Source organism: Felis catus, chromosome X (genome assembly GCF_018350175.1).
Source record: "Felis catus isolate Fca126 chromosome X, F.catus_Fca126_mat1.0, whole genome shotgun sequence".
Classification (NCBI taxonomy): domain Eukaryota; kingdom Metazoa; phylum Chordata; class Mammalia; order Carnivora; family Felidae; genus Felis; species Felis catus.
In genome coordinates, this window is record NC_058386.1 from 119,227,670 (window position 1) to 119,252,947 (window position 25,278).

Consider the following 25,278-nt stretch of genomic DNA (forward strand, 5'->3'; position numbering starts at 1 on the left):
TCACATAAATATAAAAATAGGAAAAGTCTACACCATTGCTGTAAAACAGGAGGCAAGAAACCGGGCACGTGCTGAAAGGTGTAGGCGGGTGGTAGGGACAGGATGGAATCAAGGGCAACAGTATCCTGTTCTTTCGCATATGAATGAAGACCCCAGGTGAGGACTTAGGGAAGTGGAAGGGCCCCATGCACAGATGCTCCTCAAACCCCCACGCCCGGTGTGGAAGTGCAGGTAAGTCCCTGGACCCCTACAGTACAGTCCCATGACCACCCCGCTACAGAGACCGCAGAGTGGCAGGCCAGGGGGCTCGCTCGTCTGGTTTCTTTCCCTAGCACGGGCGCTGTGCTAGGACAGGGCAAGTGCGGTAACCGGTTCAGAAAAGGCAGTCAGGACAATTCAGGACGGGGCAAGTCCTCTAGCTAACTTTATGCTACCATCACAAACAGAAAGAAAAACTGTTGGGCATATAGCACTGTCTGTGGGAAGCCCCTCCATATTTAATTATAACCAACTCGATCGTCACTGTAGCAACATAAAAGTACACAGACGAGAAGCTCCACTTCTCCTGCCAGGAATAAACTATCTGTACGGACACCCACCCCAACTAGCCTAACTTAGCAGAGACCACTCTGTTGGGATGCGAAAGCAGAAGACCTTCCCAAGGGCGCACGGCTGGCTCAGACGGTAGAGCATGAGACCCTTGGGTCAGGGTCATGGGTGTAGTAGAGTTTACCTAAAAAACAAAAAACAAAAAAGCAAAAACACAACATCCCAGACATTTGAAGAGTTGGAATAAGGACAGGCTTCTCCCAGTGAAAGAGACTTACTCCATGGAACTGGAGAAAACAATAGAAGACTTCTATTTTTGTTCTCTAAGAGTTTTGAGAAAACACTTCGTAGGTGAAGAGGAAGCAATAGAAAATCAGATGAAAAACACAAGTACAGAAAGAAACAAAACTACCATGGAGCCAGTGAACAGTAGATAGATTACTGCAGAAAACCAAATCTGTAAAGTGGAAGAGGTCAGAGAATTCTCCCAGAACCTGGCAAGAAAGAGTTAGAGACAAACATGATATGCAAACGTATAAAGGCCTGGTATTGTTAAGTACGTAGGATCGGGATTCCTGGAAGATAAAAAGGAACAAATGAAGGAGAAGCAATAGGAAAATAATAGGAAGAAAGTCTCTCAGCTTAGGCTAATGAAGTTTTAGCTAGTTAAATCTGCTCCCGATTGGGGGAAAAACACAGGATGTTCATTCACGGTGCTGAAAGGAATACACGGTGTAGCCAGTCCTTTTCTTTTGACATTTGCCAAATAGCAAAGAGGAAATCGGCGTTTTTCCCTTGGGCAAAGAGACAGGAAGCTGCAAATATCAGCTGGCACTCCAAGGGACAATTATAGTGATTCCTTGGATGAGGTATAAGGAGGAAGATAAAGAAAGATCGGGAAGTAGGAAGAAAGGCTGAATGGAAGCTTTTGCTGGTTTCCTGCCAAAGGGAAGTATGTCTGAGGATCACCGCTCACCTCCAGGCAGACGACTGCAATCACAGGCTCCTCCCTACAAGGTAAACAGTCCCACCAAAGCCTTCTGGGTCAAACCAGGCCACCAAACTGACTGACAACAGATGTCACACAATCTCTTGCCATATATATAAATGTAATGATCCAGAGACGTACACATATACATGCACGTGTATACACACACATATGCGTGACAGTCCCAAGTGATAAACGACACTCTCCCATATAGATGCTTAATTTAGGTCACATGCCTTTGCAGGTCATATACTATTTGTCGTGTAATAGCAAATAAGTTTATTTTATTTTATTTATTTTAAATATTTAAGTCATCTCTGCACACAATGTCGGACTCAAAATCACAACCCCGAGGTCAAGAGTCACATGCTCTTCCAACTGAGCCACCAAGGCGCCCCTGATTAAATTTAATTCAACACATATTAACTGTGTACTTAACCATATGTCAAACATGTATATGAATTGTTTCATGTTCTTTTTCACGTGGAAATCAATAACAGGTTGATGTCAAGAATATAGGACCTCGTCAAATGTCAGTGTGAAATTAAGTCATTTGGCTATGATGTCACAAGGGGAGCAGGTTGGTTCTCATTCTTTTGAAAGATATGTCAATAGTTGTTCTTGATTCTCTCTTATGAAAGTGGCAAGGCATTTTCAAATATTCTGTTTGAGGGGCGCCTGGGTGGCTCAGTCGGTTAAGTGTCCGACTTCAGCTCAGGTCATGATCCCACGGTGCTGACAGCTCAGAGCCCGGAGCCTGTGTTGGATTCTGTCTGTCTCTCTCTTTCTGCCCCTTCCCTGCTCGCTCACTCTCTCGTGCGCGCTCTCTCTCTCTCAAATACAAATGTTAAAAAAGTTTAATACTCTGTTTGAAAGGACCATTTGCATAAAATCATACATACACCTCAGCTGTCCATCTAAGTTCTCTTCACGCTAAGGGTAAGACTGCCTTGAAACCCCTTTCTATATCCTGCCAAAGTCCAAGATTTTCCCAACAATGGGATACTTTCCAGGCGTCTCCAATTCCCATGGTTCCCACTGTTTCCCAGCCCCTGCTGTATTTGGCCAGTTGATGGGTGGTCTCGCTTTCCTATGGAGACCATCACTGCTCCCACAAAACAACACACATGGAGAGTTTGGTCTTTTCCTTCAGAAAGAAAAAGAAAGACCTGGTCACACAAAGCTTCCTCCAACATCTCCCTTCCAAATCAAAGACACGGAAAGAGAGAGTGAGGAGGCCAGAAGGTGCTCACGAGTGGGCAAGAAGTGTCCCCCTTCTGAAGCCAGAGGAGGGGCTGGGTTTCCTTGATTTCCATTAAAAACTGCTTAGTTTCTGGGGTGCCTGGGTGGCTCAGTTGGTTAAGCGTCCGACTTCGGCTCAGGTCATGATCTCGCGGTTTGTGAGTTCGAGCCCCACATTGGGCTCTGTGCTAACAGCTTTGGAGCCTGGAGCCTGCTTCAGTTTCTGTCTCCCCTTCTCTCTGTCCCTTTGCCACTTGTGCTCTTTCTCTCAAATATGAACAAACGTTAAAAATTTTTTAAAAACTTCTTAGTTTCAAAGATAATTTTTATGCCTATTTTAACACCTAGCAGATGGGGCGCCTGGGTGGCGCAGTCGGTTAAGCGTCCGACTTCAGCCAGGTCACGATCTCGCGGTCCGTGAGTTCGAGCCCCGCGTCAGGCTCTGGGCTGATGGCTCGGAGCCTGGAGCCTGTTTCCGATTCTGTGTCTCCCTCTCTCTCTGCCCCTCCCCCGTTCATGCTCTGTCTCTCTCTGTCCCAAAAATAAATAAACGTTGAAAAAAAAAAAAAAAACCTAGCAGCTAACGTATCTGAAGATCTGGGGAACTTCATTCTCTTATGGAGTTCCTTTCCCCAGGATAGTGACTGAGACCCTGAATTTTGAGGTTTTACCAAGAATTCTCCTGGCTTTTCAGTAGACCTGGGGCCAACGGATGGTATACTTGTTGAGCAGGGAAGGACATTTTATCTAGATTTCTCATTGTCTAGATTTTTATCATTTTATCTAGATTTTGACATTGTCTCGTTGGTCCATTTAAAATGGGACTTTTTGGGGCGCCTGGGTGGCGCAGTCAGTTAAGCGTCCGACTTCAGCCAGGTCACGATCTCGCGGTCCGTGAGTTCAAGCCCCGTGTCAGGCTCTGGGCTGATGGCTCGGAGCCTGGAGCCTGTTTTCCGATTCTGTGTCTCCCTCTCTCTCTGCCCCTCCCCCGTTCATGCTCTGTCTCTCTCTGTCCCAAAAATAAGTAAACGTTGAAAAAAAAAATGGGACTTTTTACTTTTTGCTCTTTTTGGGGTACCTGGGTGGCTCAGTCGGTTAAGCGTCGGACTCTTGGGTTTCATCTCAGGTCATGATCCCAGGGTGGTGGGATAGAACCCCAAGTTGGGCTCCATACTAAGCACGGAGCCTGCTTAAGATTCTCTCTCCCCTGCTGCCCCTCTCCCCCACTTACTTTCTATATAAAATACGACACAATGCGGAACAAAACAATAAAGAATAAAGTAACTCTTCTTGCCTCTCTCTTCCCCAGGTGGGGCCTCTATCGAACGTCTGACTAATAAGCATCCGTTATGCGCTAACGGTGTCCAATAGGAATTAAAGCCATTATGCCTGCTGTACAGTGCACCCAGCTGATGCAAAGTCCACAGCTTCCCAGTTTCATTCCTCCCAACCTCTGCCCAGTTAATCATCTTCAGGGGCAGCTGGGATTACCCTGGAGTCAGTCCTGACCACAGCCGGTGCTTCACCAGGAGCCCCCATATCCACCAGGCCTGCTGTCCTCGTTGCCGTAATCTGGCGGTCGCTGCGGGGACTCTCGGAAGGTGCACAGATGCTAAGCCGCGGGATTTCCCTCATGCCCCTGTGTGCCGAGTCCAGATGGCTTGGCTTCCCCTTCAACACAGAAGAAATCATTCCGTTCTCTCATTTATTTGGAGCTCTAGCATTAATCCACGTCCACTGGAAGCCTGAAAGGACTGCAGAGCCCTAGCTGGACTACTTTGTCTGGAGGCCAGACCTGACCCTGAACTACAACCAGCCGACCGGCACCGTCCTCCAGCTCTCTACTCATCTGAAAGCCCACAAGGGGACTGAAAGCATTCTGCCCCAACCTCCGAGGGCCTGTCTGGATGACCTCACCAACGATCTCGAAGGCTGGACATCTTAGGCATTCTGTCGGCTCACGGCAATTCTCCGACCACGTGTTACAGTCATTCTTCACAGACAGACGACCTGGTCGGCCAATAACGGTCCCCCAAACTAATCTTGGCTTTAGATAACGGTTTCTCCCAGAGGTGGGAAAAGAATTTCCCCAAGGGCACATCTAGCCAATAAAACCCACCCTCGAGACTGGCTGTAAAGGATTCTGACTCTGTATGGTATCCTCCCAATAAACCAGACTGACAAGCCACGGTCAGTTCCTCCCCCAAACCTCTGCCCCTCAGTACGCCCTTCAGACCTTACCCTCACAAACGCAACCAGCTGGTTAAATGCACTGAAACGGATAAGGCACAGATAGGAAATGACTGTTTTTTCTCCAAGCGCCACTCCCCGCTCTGTTCTGATGGATCTCCTCGCTCCACAGTGGGAAGCGTAGATTCAAAGTTTTGGTCACACAGTTATTCAAACCCCCCACAAATGGCCATGACTTACTTTCAGCGACTCAGAAGTCCAGTCCAGTCTGCATCCAAACCTCAATCTCACACCCAATATAAAGCTTCTCCCCACTCCTGTCCTCATACCTCTTTCCAGGTTCAGGCCTGACCTCTGGCTTGGGTTCCTGCAGGTTGAGAAGTGGCTTGTGTGTTTTGCTTTTCTTCTATTTTTTCCCATCTTTCCTGTAGCATCAGGGTGCAAAAGTGGTTGAGAAGAAAGGAGAGAAAAGACTATTTAGCTGATGGGAATTTTATTTTCTCTTAGTTGTAAATGTCCTGTGTGGCTGGTGACCAAATGCTAGTTCATTTGTGAGGACGCACAAGCTTTTAAGAATTTGTCTCCTTTCATCAGATCTTGAAAAATACCTAACTCAATATGATTTTTAAAAATTCTTCCTTTCAGGAGCAGCACTGTTCTCCATGCAAGCGCACGCACATGTGCGCACGCGCACTCTCTCTCTCTCTCTCTCTCTCTCTCTCTCTCTCTCTCTCTCACACACACACACACACACACCCTATTGTTTCCGTTTCTCTGGAGAAACCTAACTAATAGGGTTCCAAATGGCAAGCTAATTAATTCAGCTAATAACCAACTGAAAAAAACAACTGGTGTCAACACTGAAGGAAAAACTGGTTATGCTGAAATTACATAGAGATGTTCTGAACTGTACATTTGGGGGCAATTTAAGGAATTTCCAAGGGTAAGCTGATTTTAAACTCACTTATACTACCTTTCCTCAAATGGTTGTTCATTCATTTGGAAAAACTTTAACGCAGTATCTCTGTGTGCGTGCACACGCACGCACATGTCCGGGGAAGAACGGAGACGGTGAGGAGGAGGAAGGTTATTTAGGCATTATGACCTGAGCAGGGAACACAGGTCGAGTGAGCAGATCGAAGTGGCAGGCCTCACAGGTCACTTCTGGCTTCCTCCCTAGTGGATCTGTGTCACCCCGGGTATTGATTTGCTAAAATGGAACCCTGCCGTCAGTTCAGGGATTTCACTCTGTCACTCTAGTTGATTAGCAGGTGCAACTGCTCAACAACACATGCTTTTCTCTACATCTGTGAACCGAGTCCTCTGAAGAGTTTAGAGAGTAAGCAGGGGTGAGTGTGAACATGACTTTTTCACTCTTGTCTTGACACTGAAGGAATACCCAATTGAATCTTTGGACGGTATGCCATGTAGACATGCAGCTGATCAATAAAGCTCGACGACGATCAGATTAGTTAGGCACACTTAAGGCCATGATTGCAGAAATTACACTGCAAGACCAGGGGTGGCCCCAGTGATTCACTCGCACTCTCCTGGACAACAGGATGATGCCATGATAAAGACTACAGACCCTTGAGGCACCTGACTGGTTCAGTTGATTGAGTGGCTAACTCTTCATTTCGGCTCAGGTCATGATCCCAGAGTCGTGGAATCAAGCCCCATGTCAAGCCCCACGCTGAGCATGGAGACTGCTTAAGATTCATTCATTCATTCATTCATTCTTTCTTTCTTTCTTTCTTTCTCTCTTTCTCTCTCCCCACCCCACCATTCCCTCCCTCTGCCCCTCTCCCCTGCTGGCATGCTCTCTCCCTCTTACAAACAACAACAACAACAACAACAAAACTCAGTACAGATTCTGGAGCCTGATTACCTGGATTGGACTCCTGACATTGCCGGCTTGCCTATGTGACTTGGAAAAGTGACTCACTTCTGGGCCTCAGGTTCCTCACCTGTAAAATGGGGACAATAATCATACATACATTTAGGTTTCTGCAAGTATTAAGTAAGTTAATATGTATATTAAGTGCTTAAAATAGTGCCTAGCAAACAGTGGTAGATACGATTAACCGGAAGGGAGTTCCCCATCAGAGTGAAGCCTTGGGAACTAATGCCATGAAGTGACATCACTGTCAAAGTATTTCAACACTGTCACTCTCATCGTATATACTAGAATATCTGAACAAGTGTCTCCATCGCTTAATAGATGTGTGACTTTGGATAAAGTACATCATCATCAGTTCCAGGTTTCGTAGAATCGTGATAATAACAATAGTATTTGCATTACAGGATTGTTATGATTTAATAAGATAATGAATGTATGAATGTTTTACAAATCTTAGATATGACTGACATTAGCTGCTATTTGGAGACTCCACAAAGAAATTGAGAGGATACGTTAGGATTGAAAAAATATAGAGGGTAAGTTGTGATTTGAAGGAGTGAAGTTTAAATAATGAAAAAATCGTAATAATGAGGATCATTAGACACTGAAACAGAATCTTCTCAAAATTGGTAAATTGATTTCCTTAGGACTGACATATAATTATCAAAGGCCTTTTACAGGACAACGGGTTTGACAGCTTTGAGATGATATGAAAGCATTTTCTGCAATATGCTTAATTTCTCAGAACTTTAAAAGTTCAATCGCATGACCAGTAAAGTCAGTTTTTATCAAAAATCCTTACTAATTTCTGTACCCTAGTTCTGGGTACCTTGCTCTGTCCCCTGGACCTTGAAAATTCATTTGGGAGGTATTTTTTAAAGCTTTGATACTTGGGATATGTTCTTTCTAAAATAACGCAGAGCTGAGATTTGTAATTTCAGTATTATGAGACTTTAGGGGTTTTCAGAAAACATTTTATAAGGGCTCTACTCTAGACCACCTGATGTGATTATTCAGATCAAATCCTGGGAGATCTTACCCAATAAATGCTGAATATTTTGAGTCTCTTCTGCAGCTAGGCGATTTTTGCACAGATTCTTTGGTGATAATGGGCAAGTAAAGAACCCAATGCAGATGGCTTTCAATTATTCTCGATAACAGAGGTGGTCAAGGGTGAATGAGGCACTGCTGGAACTTACCCACACCCCCCACTGACTGAGGGGAAAGAAAAAGCTCATCCAAGGTTAAAGACATCTTATTCCTGGTATTCTTCCAGACTGTTATGCCCCTACTCACCCAGCTTATTATTCTGTTACTTGATCTCAGGAATCCAAGCCCTTGGCTTCATACTGTGTCCCCCTCAACCCATCTTAAGATTTCCTCAATTTGCCAACCAATGGCAAATAATTCCTTCACTCTACAGAACTCATTCGGGCCTCTGCACTCAACTTGGCTACCCCCTTAAACTTAATGTCCCAGAGAGGCTACTGACACTTGTTCCCGCCCTACAGAAGGGAGAAAGGCTGGGGCAGGTAAAATACGATTTTGCACATTATGAGAAGCAATTTATGTCACCTTGTTACTTCTTTCTAGAAGTTAGTAAAATTTCTTTTCTCTTAACTGTGTCCAATAATCACAGCTATAAAATTTGTTGACCATTATTTGGAGAAACACATGCATGTACACACACACATACACACCCTGACAGATATACAGAAGGGCTATCAATGGTCATCAAAATACTTAATAGAGTACACGAGATACAAGTTTCTACAGGTAACTTACTGAGTATGAATTGTTAAAAGATCATGGACGGGGGCACCTGGGTGGCTCAGTCGGTTAAGTGTCCGTCCGACTCTTGATTTTTTGCTCAGGTCATGATCTCACAGTTCATGAGTTTGAGCCCCACATCGATCAGGCTCTGCGCGTACAGCACGGAGGCTGCTTGGGATTCTGTCTCCCTCTCTCTCTGCCTCTCCCCCATGTGCGCGCGTGCACTCGCTCTCTCTCAAAATAAACTTTTTTCTAAAAAAAGAACATGGACAACTAACCATATAACTGTATATAACTTAACTATTATGTATTTATTTACATATATATAAATAAAACCTTCCCACAAAAGGATAAAACCCCCAGATTAACAAACATGGTTCTTACATGCAAACACCTCCTATATCATGATTTCCCATTAGTAGTTCACCAAAATACTTAGTTTTCATCATAAACCCAAATTGCTCACCTTTTCTATTAGTCTCCTGATGGCAAGTGAAGTACACGTGTGTGTGTGTGTGTGTGTGTGTGTGTGTGTGTGTGTACTCAGTCGTACTTCAAGCATAACTTCTCTCCTTGAAATAAATTCAGAGCAGGCCATTAACTGTCCTTTTTATTATCTTCAATTAAAATGTTCTTCAGTCATACTGATGTTAGATAATGTGCACTTTTTATATATCCATAAAAAGATTTATCAAGTCAAATGTACATGTCACTTAAAGAACTCATTCTGAGTCTCCCTAGCGTCTGAGTCACTTCTTGTTGATTAAGAAAGCATGTGCCTTCTTTCCCGACTCTAGCAAAACTACCTAGTCCATTAATGAACAATCACTTACTTGAAAAAATGCAGCTAGTAATTTTTTCAAATCGAGCGCAGTTCTTTAACTGGCTGCAGACAAAAGGGGCAAATATAAGCAGGGATCTCTTAGTGAATACGGAAATCTCGAGAAAATGCAGCTCCTGAGACCTAGTTGTATTTGTTAGAAGGATATCCATTCGGCTGGCCTCCATTAATGAGTATGGATGACATAAATGTAGCTCAACTCAAGTAAATTCAACTATCTGCTAAAATACAGTAACCACAAGTAATGCATTTCTTTCAGTGTTTGCATCAAGTTTTTTTCTGAAGTTGTTTGTCAGACAAAATATGGACATCTATTATTCAGCCTCAATTATTCCCAAGTCTAGAGTAACATTCAGATGGCCCTTCCAGCCATTAAAAACACCCAGGTGCAGAATTCCTTTCAAATCAGCACTATTGACTTTTGTAGAAAAGGTTTGAAAATACAACGAATGAACACGTGAAACGGCCAAGTTTTGTTCTGGATCCTGAACTGCCTGCCCAGTGGGGGTGCTTCCTGTGTCAAAAGCTCTCCTATAAGAAACTGAATCTTTGCACAAGGTCAGCTGTTGTCTGCTTTGCTATGAAGAATGCTAGTGAAAAATTCTAAGGTTAATATGTGGGAATGAATAAGACATGAGCCGGTTTTGTTTGTCCGACTTGACTTAGGGTGTTGCTAGGAACTCAAGTGTGCTTAATCGCCATTGGAGGTAAGAGTTTGTCTAAATGAGATAAATGATTGAAGGGGAGCCCCAGGCTGTGCAAATGAAAATACCACCTGAAAACAGGACCTCAGACTGAAAGAGGCAAGTTGCCTCATATGCCCAGCTAGAGTTTATTTGATGGATGACTCTACTTTCTTTTCTTTTTAGTTATGAAAATGCCTTTTGAAGACACTTAAGCCAATAGTTTCTAAACTGTACCCAGAAACCCTCGCTGGCAACTTCCTAGAAGAGAGGCCCCAGAGAGTGGGGATAAACTCTACCTTAGCCCCAAAAATATCTTTCTGCCTTTTCTACACAGTGAGCTTCTGTACCAATTTCAATGAAGTCCATTACTCAGAACATGGAAATCATCCTGCTAAATAACTTCCCTTGCTAGAGCCCATGGTTTTAATTTACACAAAGTTCTCTTAGTTTTGAATCATTTGTTCTCATTATGGCCTATGTGTAATTAGTGGGCATAATTAGGATGCCCACTCGACAAGGAAGCTATTGCTTTTCTGCAAAGAGGACACTTGAATTCGGACTGAAGTTACTGCTTTTGGCATTGTGCATAATCTGTCTGAAAAGTCTATTCTTTTTTTCTTCCTTAAATTCTGGGAAGGCATTTCTCAATGACTGGATTGCCTCAAAAGAAATTTTAGATAGAAAGTATCACCTGGGCTTCCTGTACCAATAAAACTAACAGACAGTTGAAGATGTGGGTCTTGAATAATCTGCTATTTAATTCTAATGCTGGCAAGTTTGACCATGCACAAGGCTTATTCATTTACATGAGCTATTTAATTTGCCATGATCCTTGTTTGCTAAAAAAAAAAAAAAAAGAAAAAGAAAAAGAAAATCAGGGCCCTTTGGGGATACAGGAATGCTGATACATAGGGGCACATGTACCCCAATGTTTACAGCAGCACTTTCAACAATAGCCAAATTATGGAAAGAGCCTAAATGCCCATCAACTGATGAATGGATAAAGAAGATGTGGTTTATATATACCATGGAATACTACTTGGCAGTGAGAAAGAATGAAATCCTGGCATTTGCAAGCAATGTGGATGGAACTGGAAGGTATTATGCTAAGTGAAATAAGTCAGTCAGAGAAAGACAGATACCATGTTTTCACTCATATGTGAAACTTGAGAAACTTAACAGAAGACCATAGGGGAAGGGAAGGGGAAAAATAGTTACAAACAGAGAGGGAGGGAGGCAAACCGTAAGAGACTCTTAAAAACAGAGAACAACGTGGGAGTTGATGGGGGAGAGGGGAAAGTGGGTGATGGGCACTGAGGAGGGCACTTGTTGGGATGAGCACTGGGTGTCGTATGGAAGCAAATTTGACAATAAATTATATTTTAAAAAATCAAGGCCCTTTTGTCTTAATTTTTCAACAGTTTTCATAAAACAACACACTAGAGGGTATTTGGAGTTTATATTAATCCCAGGATCCAAATGTACTCCCTGTTCATTTAAGGACAAGGTAAGTTACGAGTAGACATTGTCTGGTTCCTGTGCACTGGGTTGGGCAAGTCCCACAGGAACGTTGCTCACAGGACAAGGATTTGCAACTGAGTCAACCCCAGTAGGAATGTTTTACCCAATCAACTTACGACTATGTAGTTTTAGTTGAGAACCAGAATCACTGTTAAGAGAAGTCAAAGTAGAAGACAAGAAAATGGGACAAAGTATAAACTTGAAAGAAGACAAAAACAGGAGACCAACAGGAGATTAGGTAACCTGGAGTGGAAGGTTAGAAGCAAGGTATAAAGTGTTAGTCTCTAAACATCAATAGACTCCATGCTCCAATCAAAAGACATAGGGTAACGGAATGGGTAAGAAAACAAGATCCATCCATATGCTGTTTACAAGAGACCCACTTTAGACCTAAAGACACCTTCAGATTGAAAATAAGGGGATGGAGAACCATCTATCATGCTAATGGTCAACAAAAAAAAGCCAGAGTAGCCATACTTGTATAAGACAATCTAGACTTTAAAATAAAGACTGTATCAAGAGATGCAGAAGGGCCTTATATGATAATCAAGGGATCTATCCTCTCAGAAGACATAGTAATTGTCAACATTTATACGCCAAATGTCGAAGCACCCAAATATACACATCAATTAATCACAAACATAAAGAAACTCATCAATAATAATACCATAATAGTGGGAGACTTCAACACCCCACTCACAACAATGGACAGATCATCTAATCAAAAAATCAGCAAGGAAACAATGGCTTTGAATGACACTGGACCAGATGGACTTAACAGATATATTCAGAACATTTCATCCTAAAGCAGCAGAATATACATTCTTCTCCAGTGCACGTGGAACGTTCTCCAGAATAGCCATATACTGGGACACAAATCAGTGCTAAATAAGTACAAAAAACTCGAGATCATACCGTGCATATTTTCAGACCACAACGCTATGAAACTCGAAATCAACCACGAGAAAAAATTTGGAAAGGTAAAAAATACTTGGAGACTGAAGAACATCCTACTAAAGAATGAGTGGGCTAACCAAGAAGTTAAAGAGGAAATTAAAAAGTTCATGGAAGCCAATGAAAATGATAACACCACAATCCAAAACCTCTGGGACGCAGGAAAGGCAGTCATAAGAGGAAGTTATATAGCAATCCAGGCCTTCCTAAAGAAGGAAGAAAGATCTCAGATACACAACCTAACCTTATGCCTTAAGGAGCTGGAAAAACAACAGCAAATAAAACCCAAAACCAGCAGAAGACAGGAAATAATAAAGACTAAAGCAGAAATTAATGCCATCGAAACCAAAAAAGACAGATGAAACCAGAAGCTGGTTCTTTGAAAGAATTAACAAAATTGATAAACCAGTAGCAAGTTTGATCAAAAAGAATAAGGAAAGGACCCAAATAAATAGAATCAAGAATGAAAGAGGAGAGATCACCACCAACACAACAGAAATAAAAACAATAATAAGAGAATATTATGAGCAATTATATGCCAATAAAATGTGTAATCTGGAAGAAGTGGACAAACTCCTAGAAACATATACACTACCAAAACTGCAACAGGAAGAAATAGAAAACTCAAGCAGACCCATAACCAGTAAGGAAATCAAATTAGTAATCAAAAATCTGCCAAAAAACAAGAGTCCAGGGCCAGATGGCTTTCCAGGGGAATTCTACCAAACATTTAAGGGAGAGTTAACACCTATTCTCTTGAAACTGTTCCAAAAAATAGAAATGGATGGAAAGCTTCCGAACTCTTTCTATGAAGCCAGCATTACCTTGATTCCAAAACCAGACAGAGACCCCATTAAAAAGCAGAACTATAGACCAATTTCCCTGATGAACATGGATGCAAAAATCCTCAACAAGATATTAGCCAACCGGCTCCAATAGTACATTAAAAAAATTGTTCACCACGACCAAGTGGGATTTATACCTGAGATGAAGGGCTGGTTCAATATCTGCAGAACAATTAACATGATTCACCACATCAATAAAAGAAAGGACAAGAACCATATGATCCTCTCAATAGATGCAGAGAAAGCATTTGACAAAATATAGCATCCTTTCTTGATAAAAACCCTCAAGAAAGTAGGGATAGAAGGAGCATACCTCGAGATCATGAAAGCCATATATGAACGACCCAACGCTAATATCATCCTCAATGGGGAAAAACTGAGAGCTTTCCCCCTAAGGTCAGGAACAAGACAGGGATGTCCACTCTCACCACTGTTATTCAACGTAATATTGGAAGTCTTAGCCTCTGCAATCAGACAACACAAAGAAATAAAAGGCATCCAAGTCGGCCAGGAGGAAGTCAAACGTTCACTCTTCGCAGATGACACGATCCTGTATATGGAAAACCCAAAAGATTCCACCAAAAAACTGCTAGAACTGATTCGTGAATTCAGCAAACTTGCAGGATATAAAATCAACGCACAGAAATCGGCTGCATTCCTATACACCAACAATGAAGCGACATCAAGAGAAATCAAGGAATCGATCCCATCTACAGTTGCACAAAAAAAAAAAAAAAAAAACCTAGGAATAAATCTAACCAAAGAGGTGAAAAATCTATACACTGAAAACTATAGAAAGCTTATGAAAGAAATTGAAGGAGACCCAAAAAACTGGAAAAAGATCCCATGCTCCTGGATAGGAAGAACAAATATTGTTACAATGTCAACACTACCCAAAGCAATCTACATATTCAATGCAATCCCTATCAAAGTAACACCATCATTCTTCACAGAGCTAGAACAAATAATCCTAAAATTTGTAGGGAACCAGAAAAGACCCCGAATAGCCAAAGCGATCTTGACAAAGAAAACCAAAGCAGGAGGCACCGCAATCCCAGACTTCAAGCTATACTACAAAGTTGTAATCATCAAGACAGCATGGTACTGGCACAAGAACAGACACTCAGATCAAGGGAACAGAAGAGAGAACCCAGAAATGGACCCAGAAACGTACAGCCAACTCATCTTTGACAAAGCAGGAAAGAATATCCAACGGAATAAAGACCGTCTCTTCAGCAAGTGGTGCTGGGAAAACTGGACGGCAACATGCAGAAGAATGAACCTGGACCACTTTCTTACACCAGACACAAAAATAAACTCAAAATGGATGAAAGACCTCAATGTAAGTTAAGACAGGAAGCCATCAAAATCCTCGAGGAGAAAGCAGGCAAAAACCTCTTTGATCTTGCCCACAGCAACTTCTTATTGAACACTTCTCTGGAGGCAAGGGAAACAAAAGCAAAAATGAACTACTGGGACCTTATCAAAATAAAAAGCTTCTGCACAGCGAAGGAAACAATCAGCAAAACTAAAAGGCAACCGACGGAATGGGAGAAGATATTTGCAAATGACATATCAGATAAAGGGTTAGTATCCAAAATCTCTAAAGAACTTATCCAACTCAATACCCAAAAAACAAATAATCCAGTGAAGAAATGGGCAAAAGACATGAATAGACACGTCTCTAAGGAAGACATCCAGATGGCCGACACATGAAAAAATGCCCCACATCACTCATCAGCAGGGAAAGACAAATCAAAACCACAACGAGATACCAGCTCACACCAGTCAGAATGGCTAATGAGAACAACTCAGGCAACAACAGACGTTGGCGAGGATGCGGAGAAAGAGGGTCTCTTTTGCACTGTTGGTGGGAATGCAAGCTGGTACAGCCACTCTGGAAAACAGAATGGAGGTTCCTCAAAAAACTAAAAATAGAACTACCCTACGACCCAGCAGTTGCACTACTAGGCATTTATCCACGGGATACAGGTAGGCTGTTTCGAAGGGACACACGCACCCCCATGTTTATACAGCACTGTCAACAATAGCCAACGTATGGAAAGAGCCCAAATGTCCATCGATAGATGAATGGATAAAAAAGATGTGGTATATATGTACAAGGGAGTATTACTCGGCAATCAAAAAGAAGGAAATCTTGCCATTTGCAACTACGTAGATGGAACTGGAGGGTATGATGCTAAGTGAAATTAAGTCAGTCGGAGAAAAACAAAAATCCTATGACTTTACTCATATGAGGACTTTAAGATACAAGACAGATGAACATAAGGGAAGGGAAGCAAAAATAATATAAAAACAGGGAGGGGGACAAAACAGAAGAGACTCATAAATATGGAGAACAAACTGAGGGTTACGGGAGGGGTTGTGTGGGGGGGTGGGCGAAATGGGTCAGGGGCACTAAGGAATCTACTCCTGAAATCATTGTTGCACTATATGCTAACTAATTTGGATGGAAATTTTAAAAAAAGATATAAAGTGTTAGTAGAATTCAGATGTAATGTAAACCTTATGAGGAAGGAAGCCGCATGGCCTCTTTCAAAATCATGGCGGTCAAAGCTACTACTAACTGTGTAGCTTTTGTTTATATCAGTAACTCCCCTGCACCTTGGCTTTCACATCTTCAAAATACGGACACTGGGGCACCTGGGCAGCTCAGTCGGTTGAGCGTCCGACTCTTGATCTCGGCTGGGGTCATGATTTCACAGTTGGTGAGTTCGAGCCCCACCATCAGGCTCTGTGCTGACAGAGCCTGCTTGGGATTCTCTCGCTCCCCTTCTCTCTCTGCCCCTCCCCTGTGCACGTGCATGTGCTCTCTCTCTCAAAATAAAGAAATAAACTTAAAGGAGATGGATATCGATGCATACCTTAAAGATAGTGTTGTGAAGAGTCAACGTGTAAAAATAACCAGTGTGGTGTAGGCACGTCAGCGACACTCAATAAACCACCACCGTTGTGTTTTGTGCTTGATGCCCCTTTCTACTAAGGGAGTCACATACATGAAGAGGCACGAACAAAGCAACACGAAACCCAAGCACAGTCCTTAAGAGAGTGGCATAAGGTTTGCCAATAATAAATAACATTTGTTCGGTGTTTTCTCTACACCAAGCATCGTGCTAACGAAGCACTATATACGCATTGTCTCACGGAACCCTCACGACCACCAGTAAGACTGGCTGCTAAGTGACCTCATTTTATGACGCCCAGCCTCAGAAATATTAACTTGCCCAGGCCCCACAGTAAGAGGCAGAAGCTGGAACTCAATTCCAAGCACCTGTGATCCTGGACCCTGTGTTCCACCTTATCACAAGACGCTACCTCTCCGTGACTACGTGCCGGAAAACACAAGATTTGTTTTGCGTTAAGAGGTTTCAGACACGCTATTTTTTCGGTCTTGAATACTCTGCCTGGTATCAGCTCTTTGCATGTGAAATAAATAAACATTAGTAAAAAGGGGGCACCTGGGTGGCTTAGTCCATTAAGCACCCGACTCTTGATTTCAGCTCAGGTGGGTGCAAGCCCGTCAGGCTCTACGCTGACAGCGGGAGGTCTGCTTGGGATTCTCTCTCCCCCGCTTTCTCTCTGCCCCTCCTGCTCGCAGGTGTCTGCTCTCTCTCTCTCTCAAATAAACAAATGTTAAAAAAAGAAAATGTCATTACCTGCCTAAATTGGGTCTCCATAGGTAGTATTTCATGACACGCCTTTCTTCTTTTACATGGTTACTTAATAACCAGATCTCTAACTGCAGACCATTTAATTATCTGTCTGCCCCCCACATACTGAAAGCTCCGTAAGAGCAGGGATCTTATCTGTTCCCTTCACCGCCTTTTGCCCAGCAACCATCACGGTGGCTGGCACACAACAAAAGCAGGTTTCCAGCAGTCAGGATGGTGTCAGCTATGTGTTGTGTGATTACGAACGGCTGATGTTAATGGGCACTAACAGAAGAGCTAGGTCAATTTCCTGGGGGAAGTATGTTTTATGGATAATAATATTGTCTGTGTATCTTGCACGTAAAATTGCCAGGGACACGCTACAGGCCTTGTGTATACGATTTCATCTCACACTCTGAACAAACCCATCAGGGAGGGGATAGTATCATCCCCATTTTACAGATGCAGAAACTGAGGCAAATGGGATTAAACAACTGTCTCCATTATACAACCCAGGAAGTGACCTCCCCACTCATAAACAACAGAAGAAAATGTGAAACGAAGAGTCAATTACCAAGATCTGTTTGGGGCTCGTATGAAGAAATCTAGAAATCTTTCCTGAAGGATACAGATCAGTTTCTGGCTAGGACAAGTCAATATCATAGAAAGGCTAATTTTTCTAATTAATTTATCATTAAGGTAATTACATTAAAATCCCAATGTTACTTTAAAATTTTATTTTTAACAAAGTGATGCTATAGTTAAGGAGAAAGGTAAGAAAAAAAAAAGAAGCGAAATGAGGGCGTATTTGCCATTCCAGGTATTAACTGGGTGTTGGAAAGTTAAAATAATTCAAATATTGTGGTAGAGGCTAGGGTAGACCAAAAGAACAGTCGAGCAAGACTAACAGCTGAAATTTGGTTGGTTAAGTTGAATACGTTGGGGGGCACAGAGCTAGATTTTCACTGTATCCCATACATCCAGATGAATTCCAAATGGGTTAAAGAAGGAAATATTAAAAGACGTAATCATGAAAAAAAAGTCGGGGACAATACGGATTACTATTTTAAAGATCTGATGGCAGAGGCTCACTATGCCTGAACATATTTTATTAAAAAAAGCATTATACTTGACGAAAAATTTAAATCTTTCATAAATAAAGAAACATTGTACCAAGAAGCTAGTATTTTCTGGAGGGGAAAAAAAAAAACAGAACAAGCCTGATGTATGTGAAAACAGTATACAAACGGGAGAGTATTAATTTGCCCTGATGTGAAGACAGTTTTCTTTTAATTAAAATTTTAAAGACTATGAACAAAACTGACAAATAACAGACCAGGAAAGTGGCTTCACCGTATGCTAGACAGGGGAGTAAACAGAAAGACCTACTAATGATTAAGTGCTGAATTACTAACACCTGGTTTCAGGGAAGGATTCTGAGGAAGGAATTTGATGTAATGAGCGTACTGGGACCGACCCGTGTAGCGGAAAGACGGTGTCAACAGACAGAGGGAAGAGTTCCACTACTTCCCTCTCCTCCTGGGAGAGCTCTAAGCTGGCATGACCCTTTGGAGATGACCATCTTGTTTTTTTAACGTTTATTTTTGAGAAAAAGAGACAGAGAGTGAGCAGGGCAGGGGCAGAGAGAGGGATACAGAGGACCTGTGCCGACAGCAGAGAGCCCGACGCAGGGCTCGAGCTCATGAACCGTGAGATCACGACCTGGGCCAAACTTGGACGCTCAACCGACTGAGCCACCCGGGCGCCCCTGGAGATGACAATCTTTAAGGCAGGGAGCCAAGCCTTTACCTCCGCACTGAGTCATCGCTAGAGGACGACCAGCGCCCCTGGAAGGGGTATGACCTTGGCAAGGGATTCAGCTGAGAGACCTCAGACATGGACATCCTTGCCACCCGAGAGAAAACCCTGGTCCTGAAAGGGGGATCCAGGTGGCACACGATGGCACCCACTACATATCCCAGCGGAAAAATGGATGGATGCTTGGAATTAGACGGATCCCCCTGAATTAAATTCAATAAAACTGAAAAAAAAGCGGCAATATCACCGTTACTTAAAGACATGCAAATCAAGGGAGCAAGATACCTTTATTTATTTAACCAACTAATTAGCCACCATTTTCAAATAATATACTCAAAGCTATTGCTGATACACTGATCTGGACAGAACCATACTCTCTAGAGTAAGTAACAATTTGAACAATTGGAAAGCAATTTGGATATACACGCTAAGAGGCATGCTCATACGCTATAAGCCATTGTAGTGGCCAACTGGAAGAAAAACACGTAGGTGAGGTTATGGCATTTTCCTGCTCAAAATCCTCCAGCAGTACGCCAGAGAATCTAGAATAAGGCCCCATCTCCTCGCCACGACCCACGAGGCCGTAGGTGCACCGGCTCACCCGTGTTCTTTCCGTCGTTCAGATCCCCAAGTTCCGTCCCACCTCAGACTCTTTACCCTGACCCTTTGCTCGAGAGCCGGAGCGTCGCCTGGCTGGCTGCCGGCCGCTCGGGTCTCGATTCAGACAGCGCCTTCTCGAAGAGGCCAGCCTTGACCGCTTTATCCAAGGCGGTGCTTCCTTCCCCAGCGCTGCCTACTTTCCAGGACCGCGCTGTTTCATTTCCCCACGCTGTTTATAGATAAACCTGTCCTTTTGATTACTTGCTCATTTCCCACGCTCCTTGCTCCCACCTACCCCCCCAGAGTATGAGTTCCAGGAGAACAGGGTTTTGCCAAACTTGTTCCCCACGGCGTCTCCAGCATCCGGCAAAGCGCCCGATACACTGCAGCCATTCCCTAAATGACCGGCGAAGGAACAAGGGAGAAATAACTTACGGCAGCAAGAGACACTGTGACTGCCCAGAAGTCACCTCAATGAGAAGTGTGACCTCAGAATCTTGCTGGACTCACAGAATGCTATAAAAGCACGTGGAAAACATGAACGAAAACACAACTGTCATTTCAAAGTAGGTAAATTAAAAAGAAAAATAACGGATTAATCATGAAAAATAACCCAAAAGGGCAGAATGAAACCATTTTGTAACAATTTTTGAATGAAGATCCTGATTATACTAGGAACCCTTATAAATTAGTAGATACAGAACAATTGGGAACTTACTTTTCCCAAGGAGTTACAACCAAATAACAGTACGTTTCAATGGGTGGTGGGAACAATGATGGGTCATATTCACTGTACCAGACTCTATTCTACGTACTTGGCATATATAATATCACCTAAGTCTCATAATAATCTTAGCAGGTAAATATTATCATTACTCTCATTTTCTACATTAAGGAACTGACTACCTCAGGGAGGCAAGGAGAGGACAATAGTTGGGAGCAACATTTCAAGGGGGTTTCAGTTTGACCCGGTATGCCACAGTTACAAAATAAAAACACGGGCACCTGAGTGGCTCAGTCAGTTGAGCGAGCGTCCAGCTCTCCGTCTCGGCTCAGGTCATGATCTCACAGTTCATGAGTTCAACGGACGGTGCGGAGCCTGCTTGGGATTCTTGCTCTCCCTCACTCTCTGCCTCTCCCCTGCTCGCGCGCTCACGTGTGCTCTCGCTCTCTCTCAAAAATAAACTTCAAAAATACAAGAAAAATAAAAATAGAACTATGTGTTGCTTCTATTGTTAAAAAATCAAACTGTGAGTTAGCAAAATATTGCTCACTACCATTAGGACTCCGCATGGTCTCGGACGCTGTTGTTGAATGCAATTACAAAAGAAAATGAAGTAATCAGAACAGACACTGGAAAAGCAAAAACTTCTATTTGTTCACAATATGGCCATAGAACTAGAAAACAGAGCAAGAAAAAAACCCAACGAGAATTTATACGAGAATTTTTTGGAAGATTTTATCTCCAAGTAATCTCTACACCCAATGTGGGGCTCAAACCCACGACCCCAAGATCAAGAGTCGCATGCTTCACCAACTGAGTCAGCCAGATTCACCTGTACGATACCTGGCTATGGTTGTTTTACACAAAATACAGGCACATGAGTTAACAACTCTTCTTCGTATCACTGAGAGCCAAGTCTTAACAGGATGGAAAGCCCATCTTACCCAGCACACAAAGAAAATTATAAACATGTAAGAATACATTTTTCAAAAGAGGTAAGGACCTCCGGGCAGAAAATGTTAAAATTTAATGAAGAACATGGAACAAAATGTGAACATACAGAAATATACACTAGGTTCCTGGACAGAAAGAACGAATATAAAAACCTCAGTCCTCACAAAATTAGTAAGCGCATGAAATGAACTATGTATCAGAATTCCAATGGATTACGGGCTGGATACACTCCCCTGCTCTAGAGACACCCTCTACCCTCCTCCATCCTGACCCGGGCCTCAGGTGGCTACCCCATATGGAGTACATTAAACCCCTCTGGGACTCTCTGGTGCCTGGTGGGGTTTGGCCAAGAGGAAGCAGTGGCAGGAGTTCTGGAGGCAGGAGAGGAGGTTCGGGACACTGATCTCCACAACTTCGTCCCAGGCAGGTGACATGGGTGAGCGGTGGCTTCTACAGCTTATGACTCCCGTTGGTAACCCCCTCCAATGTAGATACTGTCTCAGGACTCTAGTAACTTCTACCTTCCCTTTAACCTTCAGACCCACAGCTGGTAATGGCTGCTCGCTTGAGCCAGCCTCAAGGTGCACCATCGTCCCTTAATTTCACTTCCACAAGTCTCTCGATTACACTCTAATTATCTGTGAATGCATCATTTGTTTCCCGCCAGGACCCTGACTGACACAGGTTTATTTTTGAAACCTGATGTAATGACTTTCATGTTTACTGAAAAGAACAGCTAGGACCTTTATGAAAAAGAAAAGCCCAGAGAGATTTGCCTAACCAGATAAAGAAAACTTCCCAGAAAACTGTTAGTACTATGGCACTGCCATAGAAATAAAAATTAGGTAACTAAAAGGGAATTGAGAGTCTAAAGCAAAAGATTCAGGAGTATCTAGGAACAAGTTTCTATGTCAGCGAGGAGAAGATGATGTATTAATTAACTGTGCAGAAATACTTCTAATGAGGTCGAAAACTAATACAGATGCTTCTCTTTGACCAAGTAAAAGAAGTTTAAAAAGTATAAAAATAAGGTGTCAGTGAAATTTGGAATGAGATTTGTATGAATCTCGAGTGGGGTTTACTGTCCCGAGCGAGCAAAACAAAACCCACCAACATATCAAAACCTTGACATTTACCTAAATCAAAATTTGTTAAACGAAAAGAGATACAGTATCAGCGAGACAGATGACGAGAAAAACGTAACAGAAAAAATGTAATAACCACAGTATAGACAGTGTTCCCACAAATTGTTGTAAAAAGACAACAGAGGAGCACCTAGGCGGCAGAGTCAGTGGAGCGCCTGATTCTTGGTTTCGGTTCAGGTCACATTCTCAGGGTCGTGGGATTGAGCCTTGCATCGGACTCTGTGCTGAGAGCACGGAGTCTGCTGGGGATTCTCTCTCTCCCTCTCTCTGCCCTTCCCCTACGTGCGTGCTCTCTCTCAAAAATAAGTATTTTTTTAAAAAGACACTAGGAAAAAAAGTCAGTAAAAGGGATCAGTAGGGATTAGGGTAACACCCAAATAGCTAATAAATACATGAAATGCTGCTCAAGTTTAAGCATAGTTAGGTAAATGCAAATTCAGATAAAATGAGAGACATCATTTTCTGGCACAAGTGGCTAGCTAAAATTACAGAAGATTGACCACAGTCAGTTCCTAGAAAGAAGGCTGGGGAAATGACACCCTCATTCATTAACGGGGGAGTGTGAGTTATCACAAATAATTTGAAACGTGATCCAGGAAAGTATTAAACTCTAGAACGTGGACCCAGCAGCCTCACATTGGAGAATGTATCCGAGAGAAAGAAAAGCATTAGCATGTGAAGGTCTGTGAACAAGAAGCTACTGCAGCATTGTCTGTGTTGGCAAACAACTGGAAACTGTTAGGCTGACTCTTCACTAACAGAATCGGGTAACTTGCAGGTGGTCACTGCTGTGTAATATTTTACAACGATTTAAATAAAGAGTTAGCTTCACTTCAATCAGTCAGCAGTTCTACTGACCTCCAGCAGGATTTCTCAACCTTGGCACTATTGACATCTGGGGTGAGATAATTCTTCGTTGAGATGGGGGACGGCCATCCCGTCCTCGCCGTCTACGCTCGAAACGCCAACGGCATCCTGCCTCCAATTACGGCAACCAGACGGACTCTGTTCCCCTGGGCTTGGGGTGGGGTGAGCAAGAAAACCACTGACTTTGAAGAGATGTCCTAACACATTATGGCATGAAACAAGCAAGTTGCAGAGGGACACATTTACAATCAAAAATCTTGTAAGAGCAAATGACAACAATGAACATCCTACGCACGTACGTGTAGGTTTCCAGTGGTTTGCTTGAGCTAAAGAAGGAAAGAAACCAGTACCGATGTCTACCAAGACGCTGGCATTCCACCATCTCGGGGGACGCAGATAGAGACAGAGAGAAGAAAAATTTGCAACTCCTTCTTTAAGTTTATCTGCCTTATTCCACCAGTTACAACGTGAAAGGATTATGGATGTGAATAAACGCAATTTAAGATAGAAAAATAATTTTGTAATTTAACACAAAAGAACCCAGGTCACTCATGTGTTAACGCCAACTAAAAGAAACCACTTAAAGTTTCAAAGCTTCAAATTATTGCATCCATAAAAATAGACAATAAAACCACTCAAGTAATCGTTATGAGACTTTTATAAGAATTTAATCCTCGTGGGAACACTATTATTACATTAGACTCACAAGTTTCTCATAAGGTTCAATTGAAAAAACATGGAAAAATACTTTTGGTGAAAACCAACATAGATGCAAATGATATCATCCCTATAGCAGATTATGTACTCCACAAAGTATATTTATTACTAAAAAGTTGGTTTTCTATTTAGAATGTATGCACCTAACCACCAAAGACTTGAATCCTGTGTGTAATCTGGATACTAGATAACTTCAGCCTTCACTATTACACTGCATCCTCAACAGTTATCATTAAATGTATTTTGTACATTCTGCCTGGCAGGCACGGACTGCCCCGGGTTGTTTAGATCTATTAACTCACTTAATCCCCGTTATTATTATGATCCCCATTTTATACATCAGCAAACTGAGGCACAGAGAGTGAAGCAAATTGCAAGATCACACACAGCTAGGAAGTGGCAACACGGGGGTGACATTCAAGTTCAGCCATTGGGCTATGCTGCCTCTCTGTTCAAAGACAAGATGGACTTGTAAGCTTATCCTTCACATGGTTACCCAGCCTCTGCTCTGCCCCTCTAGGTACACTCACAGGCATCACTGGGGCCCCTTCTGTGTCCTCTTAGGCTACAGAAAACCGAGCGCACATGCCACTGTCTTCGATCCAGGTCAAATCTAAACGCTGTTCCTCTCTCCCACAGAACTGCTTTCCCATCTGAGCAATGCTTTTTTTTTTTAAGTTTACGTATTTATTTTGAGAGAGAGAGAGGGACAGAGAGAGAGAGAGAGAGAGAGAGAGAGAGAGAGAGAGAATCCCAAGCAGGCTCCGCGCAGAGCCCGGCGCGGGACTCAAACCCATGAACCATAAGATCATGACCTGAGCCGAAAGCAAGAGTGGGAGGCTTAACCAACTGAGCCACCCAGGCGCCCCTAAGCAATGCTTTTCAATCAACATTCTCACGCCTTTTAAATGCCTTTCAAACATTTCTCTCCAAATAAAAAGCCTGCCTGTTACTGTTTCCCACCCCGTCTTCCACTTTTCATTTCTTTCTTTCCTGTTACCATTTTGTCTCTAAACTATGCTGATGATAACTATGAAACTTTCAAACCATGCAAACTACTAACCACTGTTCCAGTGTTTCAAAGCTAATAGCAACAAAGCCTGCACTTGACAGACATCTAATTAGACCGAGAGGGCTGCACGCTAGATCGCTAGATCTCTCCAGGACGTCTCGAGTTGTGTTAGCAGGTTAGCTAAGACAACTCCCCAAACAGTCTTCAGAGGCGGTTTTCAGTCAGGGTTCTACAGAGAAACACAACCAGGACAGATTGACATACAGATGATAGAGCCACAG

The 25,278-nt window shown here is 42.8% G+C and overlaps 1 long non-coding RNA gene across 8 annotated transcripts in view; it reads right to left on the bottom strand.

Moving 5' to 3' along the window:
- Positions 1 to 25,278, bottom strand: part of LOC109496635 — a 105,109-nt gene that overhangs the window by 30,388 nt on the left and 49,443 nt on the right. For 6 of the 8 annotated variants that reach the window (XR_006593047.1, XR_006593049.1, XR_006593045.1 and 3 more), the window contains 2 exons: positions 6,858 to 6,936; positions 4,271 to 5,394 (listed from right to left, as the gene is read on the bottom strand). This is a non-coding gene — a long non-coding RNA (uncharacterized LOC109496635). The remainder of the gene's footprint in view (positions 1 to 4,270; positions 5,395 to 6,857; positions 6,937 to 25,278) is intronic. The other 2 variants (XR_006593046.1, XR_006593051.1) reach the window with 2 other exon arrangements.